Below are 8,879 nucleotides of genomic sequence, written 5' to 3' on the forward strand. Positions count from 1 at the left end.
AATTAATCCTAAGAAACCTCGAAGTTGTTTCTTGGTGTTTGGCAGAGGGCAGTTTTGGATAGTCTTTATGCGGGCTGGGTCCATTTGTCTCCCCTCTGGGGTTAACAGGAAACCCAGATATCGAACCTTTTGTGAGACCCACTGAATCTTGTTAGGGTCTACCTTGTGGCCTCTGGTGTGTAGGTATAATAAAAGTGCCTTACCATCGATGCGGAGGGCGGCTTCTTCGCGGTTACCTAGTAGGATGTCATCTACGTATAGGACTAACGTGGATCCCTGCGGACTGGTGAAGCCTTCCAAGTCGTGGCGTAGGCATTGGCTGAAAATCGTGGGGCTGTCTCTGTAGCCTTGAGGAAGTCGTTGCCAGACATAACTTTGTCCCTCCCAGGTGAAACCAAAGAGATATTGAGAGTCTGGGTGCACAGGAATGCTGAAAAAGGCTGATTTTAAGTCAATAACAGTGAACCACTCAGCATCCCAGGGGATTTGGCTGATGATAGTAGCTGGATCAGGAACTACTGCATGAAGAGGGACCACATAGTTATTAATAACCCGTAGATCCTGTACAAAGTGCCAACGAATAGGGTCTCCGTCCTTTTTAGGAGGCTTTTTGACAGGCAGTATAGGGGTATTACAGGGAGTGCGCTGAGGGCGGACTAGCTTTTGTGCAATGAATCCCTCGACAATGGGGCGGATGCCTTTCCGGGCTTCCAGCGACAGGGGGTATTGGGGGACTGACGGGGGGGCTAAGGAGGGCTTCACTTGAATCCTTACTGGCTCTGCCGAAAGGAGCAGGCCAACATCAGTGTCAGAAATTCCCCAGAGGGTTAAAGGCAAGTCAGTGAGGTCAGGGGAGAGAGAGGGGGGGTTTCCCAATTACCCTGAGTTAGGGCCGAATCTCCTAACACTGTCATCAATAATCCTACCCCTTCAGGAGTACAGGTTAAAGTAGCCTCAAGCTTACAGAGTAAATCCCGGCCCATCAAAGGGATCGGACAAGCTGGGGAAAAAAGAAAACGGTGAGAAAAAACATTTATCAGCATAAATAACATTTAGAGGCAAAGTGAGTCCCAGAGACTGTGGGTTGCCTTCCACCCCAGTTGCAGTTTTAACCTCAGAGGATAGCCAGGGAGAGGGGGCATGATTTAAAAGAGAGAAAGTAGCTCCAGTATCAATGAGGAAACAGACAGGCAGTCCCTGGACTGAAAGGGTTAGATGAGGCTCTTTGCTGGGAGGGGAGAAAGTGAGGAAAGAGCCGGCTAAAGACATTAAGGAAATAAGACCATCACATTGTTTGCCTTTGCCCCCGGGGTACCGTCATTGAGAAGGCTGAATTTGCTGCAGCTGCTGCTGTTGCCCGTAGTTGATCCAGGCCTGAGGAACGGGCTGGGCTGGTGGTGCAGCGGTGTATTCGTCCCTGGTGTAAGTATCTGCGGATGCGACCGGACCCTCTGGGCGTCCCCAGGGGCATTCACGTTTAAAGTGACCGGGCTGTCCGCACTGAAAACAATTTCCTGATGGCTGGGGTTGCCAGGACCCTCTTCCCCGAGCACCCTGAAATTCCCTGCCACGGCCACGGCTTCTGCCTCGAATACCACCGCGAAAAGCTAAAGCCATCAACTTATATTCTTCCTTTTTCTCTTTCTTTTTACTACTTTCCCTTTCTTTCTCCCATGCAAAACTCCTTCCGAGGTGTGCCCCTCCAATTCCTCCTTATCCCTCTGCAGAGATTCCAATTTGGAGTCCTGCAGATTCCCCTCTGCGCTCTGGAGAGAGTCCCCTTGCGGAGGAATAGGGGCAGGTGCAGTGGGGACCAACTGACGAGTTAAAACACGCCGTGGTTTACACCCTTCATCGAAATAACATGGAGGGGGTTCACTCCCGGAAGAATACCTGACTGCCATAATTTTTAAAGATTTCCACAGCTCTGCTGCTGTGTCCCAACAAAACCAGTAACATAACTGTCCCGGATGGTCTTTTTCGATCTGGCTCCTTACTCCTCTTAAGGCAGCCTGTTCGAAAGAGCCATACGAAGGCCACCTCATCTCCGGGTCGGCCAATACCGCGGTATACCCAGTCCAATTCCTTACACACAGTGTGTACAACTTCCTCCTAGACATTCCTGTCTGTACTGGGAGTTTCCCTTCAATCCATAATTTATTTACAATCCCCAGCGGACTCTCAAGAGGCACGCTAGTCCCTTGACCCATGGTGTCTGACAGGAGCCCTCCAACTGGCGTTTATCCTGCTGTCCAGTACACGACCCTCAATATTGAATTGGCTGGGAGAAATCTCCCGTGGCGCCTGCCAATTCGTATATGAGTGGTCTGACCACTGGACAGAGGCACCGCACCAGAAGGAATCCCGGACGAGCCCCCAAATTGTTAGGTAAAAAGCAAGTCCTACTCACCTCTCCAGCACCCGAGTTTGTGCGGAGTTGGTATAGGGCTCAGAAATCTGTCAGAGACCAGACAACAATTCGTTGATCAACGGGCTCACACCATCCTTAGCTTAAAAGCAGAGCTTCGGAGTAAGTGTGGCAAGTTTATTAGGGGTGAGCATCAATGTTTATACACAGAAGTAAACAAAGTGATTAACAGATCATAATGGTCATGCATAATCAATCAAGATTCTACGGGATAAAACAGGTTAAAATGCAAATTGGAGAAGACAAAGGAGGAGGTGGCTACTTATGGCTACCTATTGGGAGGGGAAGGGTCATGAGTAGTTCGCAGGTCAAAACTTTTGATTAAAAGTTTCAGACAGAGACATGTAGTCTGAGTTAAGTTTCAGTGCATAAAGAGTTCAGACTCAACAATAGTACTTAATATCTGCTTCATTCAAAAGCAAAAGTTCAGGCCTGGCTCCCTGGCTCCTCACCAGGGGTTGCTGGAAAGAGTTTAACTCTTTGAGACTGAGTAGGTAGCAATCCAACTGTGAGTGGGGGAACTGAGTGGTACAGTTTTAATAAATGTACAGAAATTTCCCACATTCCCTATGTCAGGATCCTGGCCTGATCTGGTATAGCAAACCTCACTGGCCTAAATAACCAGCCATCCCAGCTCCCACTCACTCACACCAAGAAGCAGCATAATCTCTTGTTACCCTTAGGTGACCGTCATTTTAGATTGCACAGTGCAGTTGGCCACGGTCATCGGAAGAAGGGAAAATTCTCTCTTCTCCCCCAACTGCATTCATGCATTCTTGTAAAGAAATAGGTTGCCGGACTCTCCCCCCGCCCTTTCTGATTTATAGTTGGTGTTCTCCAATTCCATAAATGAAAGTGCCTTTCAAACCTAGAATCCGATTCCAAGTATTCTTGTTTTCAAGTTTTGTCAGTGTCAAGCTGTCCCGCAGTGGTTCAAGAGGGTGAGTACTAAACTCTGGGTAGAATGATAAGAATCAGGGCACAAACCCCAAATTGGCTGTGAGTTCTATATGTAGATTTTACCAACCAATTACTAAGCGTTAACTCCTCGACCAGCTATGGAGTCATAGGCCCTTGGGTCCTCTGAATTCTGTCTTGCCACCCAGGGAAGCCTGCCTTTGTGATAGATAATCCCTTGCACCAGGAATCACAGCAATATTCAGGTTACTCCCCATCCCAATGGACCAGTCACTTACCCCAGGTCAATTACACCTTAGATCTCACATTAAAGACAACACTTGTAGCCAACCCTATAATAAACTAGCTACAGATTTATTAACAGGAAAAGGAAATAGGAGAGTTGACAAGGTTATAGCACAGAAACACACACACACAAATGAGTTCCAGTTTCCAAAGTCATAGATATTTCTATGATAAGCAGGCTCTGTATGTCCTCTAGGGCTAACGCAGGCTAAGCACTGAGGCTCTTTGGTTAGGCCTAGTAACCCTTGCCCTGTGGAGTCCAAGCAGCATAAAGAGAGCGTTCCTCCTTGTTAGGGGTTTTTATTCCCTTCCCCCTTCAATGTTGACCTGCAAACTCCACTGATAGGAGGAATTCACTTGCAATTCTCATCTGCATGGGGGAGGGGCAGAAGAGTAAACCCCAAAGTTTTTTGTCCTCTGCAGTGTCCCAGTCTAGTCCATCTAGTGTCGCTGGGCCTTCCTTAGCAGTCAGGACGTAACGCCGTCTGTTGGAGATCACGGGTTTTACGCTAGTTAATGTCTCTCTCCTGTCTGGTGATTTACGTAGTCAGATATCAGAGGGGTAGCCGTGTTAGTCTGGTTCTGTAGAAGCAGCAAAGAATCCTGTGGCACCTTATAGTGGCCACTGCTTGCATCCGAAGAAGTGGGTATTCACCCACGAAAGCTCATGCTGCAAAACTTCTGTTAGTCTATAAGGTGCCACAGGATTCTTTGCTGCTTCTACGTAGTCAGAGAGGCTTGCAATGCAAACACTCAATGCTCCTGGGGGAATTGTGCACCACTGTGCATGCACAGAATTTATGTCCCCCGCAGATTTCTTTGCTTCCCTGCAGAAAAATGACTTTCTGACAGGGAAGCGAAGGGAAGCCACAAGAGCGGTCATGTGACTCTCCCCAGTAGTATGTTTGGAGTGCCCAGGGCAGCTGGCGGAAAGGTAAATCACTCTGGGGCAGGGGGCGGGATGGGGGAAGACCTGGCTGGGGGCTTCGACCCTGCACCAGGCTCAGCTGCTAGTCCCGGCTGTGCTGGGGAGGATGGGCCTTCCTCTTCCCCTGCATGACATCCGGGGCCATGTCAGACCCACCCCCAGATTCCTCCCCTGGCTGAAGGAAACTCTGCAAACTCCACCCCACCACTGCGCTTCCTGCTCCCATCACTCCTCAGCTGCAGGGGGAGGGATCACTGTACAGGGAGCTACTCCCCCATCCTCCCAACCCCTGTGCATCCAAACCCCCCTCATACCCAGACCGTCCCCCTGAGTCTCACCCCCCCCGACAAGACCAACTCCTCCTGCACCTGGACCACCCTGCCGAGCCACCCTGGGCCCCAACCTGGGCACCTGGATCTCTACCTGACTGTACCCCACTTCCTCAGCACCTGGACCCCCCCACTGAGCCCCCCACACCCAGACTCCCCCCCCCAGCCAAGCTCTATCCCCCACACACCTAGACTCCCCCGCTGAGCCCCAACCACCTTCACCTGGACCCCCCCTGCAGAGTCCCATTACTGTTGCACACAGAACCCCCCAACAAGCCCCTGTGCATCCAGATCCCCCCACACACAACCAGATCCCCCACACAAAACCCTCTCAACCCACGCTAGGATCCCCCACACTAAAACCCCTCCACACTTGGATCCTTCCTTGCTGAGCTGGCCTGCTCACACCTGGTGCACCTGGCATGGAAGGGCAGGGCCTGGGGGGGGGCGGGGTTTCTGGGCCAGGCTGGTCCTTGAGCTGTGCAGGGTTGGGTGCAGCCTCACTGCTGAGTTCATGTGTCGGGGGTGGGGGGAGCTGCAGAATGATCTCCCACCTTGGTGCAGCCAGTGGCCTGTGCTCCCAAGACCATGCTGGCGCCTCCACATTCATTTGACAAATAAAATTTGCAGAATTTTAAAATATTGTGCACAGACTTTTTAATTTTTTGGTGCAGCATTCCCTCTGGAGTAACAAATATTAACCTGGCGTAGGGGGTACAGCTGTTATACACAAGCTTAATGCAGGCTGCAATTTACAAGCATTCTACAAAGTCTAAGCACATTACATTTTCTTTTTAACAATACTGCCAGAGGTGAGCCACACTGACTTCAGCTCTGTGTCTGCCAATGTTCAGGTGATACGGGGGACCGTGGCCTGAGCTGGCACCTGGTCTGCCAGCATCACAGGCATGACGCACTCTCTCTCAAAAGTACTCAGGAAGCTGACAGTAGCGAGGTTATTGACACGAGGTGCTGTAAGAAAGCAGAACAAAGCTGGCTAGCGTAGTCAGGTCTTTGTAATACAAGCCATCAGTAGGTTGTTTTAGGGGGAAAAAAAAGCCTATTAGGCATGAGGCAGCTATAACTGCTTGTATTTTTAGATGCGCTATTGGGCTATTTAAGTGCAATGGTGGCATTGCTGCTGCAGCCCATAGCTCTTTCCCAAGCTGGGGTTGGGTTTGTTTTTGGTACAGGAAGAAATAGCAACGTGACCTGGGGTGTGAGACGGGAGAACTGTTTAACGGGTCTCCAGCTGATGGAAAAAACGGCGCAGTCAATAAGATCCTGAAAACAATGCAGGGAGGAATTTCCTCCCTCCCGCCCAGTCTGAGACAGGCATTCACATAAGTGACGCACTCGGAAGTGCATTCCAAACATTGCGTAATGACGCCCCGTCTAACCCATCTGAGGGCGGCAAATAGTTGAATTTTGATTTTACAGCTGTATGTGGGACACCAATTGCTCGTGTAGGGCCATTGAATTTAGTCCAGCATGATTGTGATTTATACAAGGTCATAGATGGCCTCTGCTGGCACAGCTGGCATTAGCACTGGGCCATTCCTGGCTCCCAGTCCTGGGCTTAGAGCAGGCCCCTCTTGCTGCGCAATACAACTCCTCCTCTGCTTTCCCCAGCGCCATGTCGCCACGTCACCCTCATTTTAGCCACATACAGCATTTTGCGCAGGTGCCTTTTGCCTTAAGTAAACTGGTCGCCCTCTCCGTAGTCCCACTTCTTGCAGTTTGTTCGGTGCGTAGCTGAAGTCGTCACGTGAGTCTGGGAAGGAGCCTAAGCTGCAGTGTAATCCCCCAGTGGACTTGGGCTTTTCAAAAATGTACGCTGGGTGACTTCGCAAATTTTAGAATTGGGGGGACAGGGGGGTTAAACCGCACTTGGGTTCTAAACTCTGAGGTGGTCCTGCGACACTAGCGTTAGCGGAGACAGCAGGTTTCATTGATTATTTCAGTTCTACTGGGTTCGTGTAATTAGACAGCAATGTTCAAGATTTTTTCATATAACAGAGCAGCACAGAGCTTAAGGCTCCCACTGAAAGAAACACTAGCTAATAGCCCACACCACACTCAGGCAAAAGTCCAACCAATCAATGGGATCGTCTTAGAGGTGCATAGCAACCACTGAAAGGTGTGTGCCTTGGGTGGCTTAATCTGCCCTTATCGCATGGTTCTTCCCGTTAATTTCTGTGGTTTTAAAGGGCAGCTACTTTTGGCAGGCAGAATCTGGCCCTGTCTCATCTCCTCACACATAATCGGCCAGCAAAAGACAAAGGAGCTGATTCTCGTTTACACTGAGATTGCCTCGTGCTGTGATGGTCCCTTTACAGTCATGCAACGGAGCCTTAGCATAAAGGAGAATCAGGCCTCACGGCGTTTTTTCCCTCTGAATTTTCCAGTCTGGGGTTGGAGTGGGCCAGTTTGTGGGCACTTGGTACCTTTCTCCTGGTAGCTGCTATTTCAGTTTTCATTTAAAGAAAAAAAGAAGTTTCTACAGGGTTACAGTTGTACAGAGAAGTGTGAAAACATGAACGGCGTGCAAACCAATGCCGTGCTGTCATCTTAAGGCAGCCTGAACCAGTAGCTCTGAGCAGGGTAAACTGCCTCTGCCTCTCGTTTATCTCCCTGGGGTATTGTCACATTCTGGCCGGCCGCTCACCAAGCTATTGTGCTTGGGTCTCACAAGCTGGACCTATGTACTTCCAAACATCCGGAGGCTGAGCGGAGCCCAAGCCCTGCCTCTGGTCTCAACACACATGCTCTTGGGGCACAGCGCATTTGTCTAGTGCCCTCTTTCTGACAACCACGACCCCACAGTCCAGCTGCCGCAGCCCCCCCAGGACCACAACACTCAAGACTTGCTTAAATATCCCCTTCCCCTGAGCTCCAACCTTGTGGGTGCTCTGGATTACAGTTTACCTTTCCGGGGACAAGGAATAGTTGAAACACATAGTACACAGGCTTTGCAGAAGGAATTCTAAATCATTACTTTAGAAAGCACAAGAGAGATACAGGTCCAGACAAAACACCTACACACCCTTCCCTGCCTCAGTTTCCTCAAGACATTCTTCAGGTCAGGGTCTTCTAAGAACATCAGTAGGCTTCCTCTCCTTCTGCACACAGTGTCTTCTCTCTCTTCTGTATTCAGGCTTCTGGTCTCTTTTCTCACTCTCCAAAATGGCCAGTGGCCCAGTGGGAACCTTTTTTAGAAATAACCTCCAGGACCCTTAGGTGACCCCTCGATCAGCCTCCTGATCGAAATCCCCCACTACATGATCCTTGCTTATTTACCAGCCTGGTTTTCCTGGGCACTAGCCAACTCTTTGTTCAAAGGTGCATCCATGTGAATAGAAGGCCATCACGTTTTAACAGCCCTCCATTGTGAGCCCTGGCTCACTGCCCCCTGGGAATTCCAGTCCAACATGGAGGTAAAAAGACCACAGAGAAAGCTCATGTTAAAAATGGAGTTTGCTGTTTGACACAGAGTGCTCATGATCTCTGACAGAATTAATATGTTGTGCAAAGACAGATTATCACAGCTGTTAACGCTGAAACTTGACAATGGTAGTTTAAGAATGCCCTCGAGTGTGGCTATTGCCCCGGTGGCCAAGAATGGTACTGTTCCTAGCCAACTCTAGTTTCCTCACCACTCTGGACATTCTTGTTTATTAAGGAAGGGAAATAAAGAGAAACAGTGATAAGTACTAAGAGAGCAAAACCTTTTTCTTCTCCTCTTGCAAACAGAGACATCTGGATCCAGGTTGGTGTAACGCAGCTTTTTAATCCTTAGGAACGCCTAACTTCAGAACAGGAAAGCTTCTTTGCCTGAAAAAAGGTTGCCGTATGGTTAGAACCACAACAGAGAGGTAAATCTGACCACTATGGCCTCTGTGCCTCAGTTTGCCCCATGTAAAAGGGCAATAGGACCAGTAAACCTGTCTCATTGTAGTGTTGTAAGACACGCTTAATTTAACTGCTTTGA

This window comes from Mauremys mutica, chromosome 16 (assembly GCF_020497125.1).
Source record: "Mauremys mutica isolate MM-2020 ecotype Southern chromosome 16, ASM2049712v1, whole genome shotgun sequence".
NCBI classification, from domain to species: Eukaryota; Metazoa; Chordata; order Testudines; family Geoemydidae; genus Mauremys; species Mauremys mutica.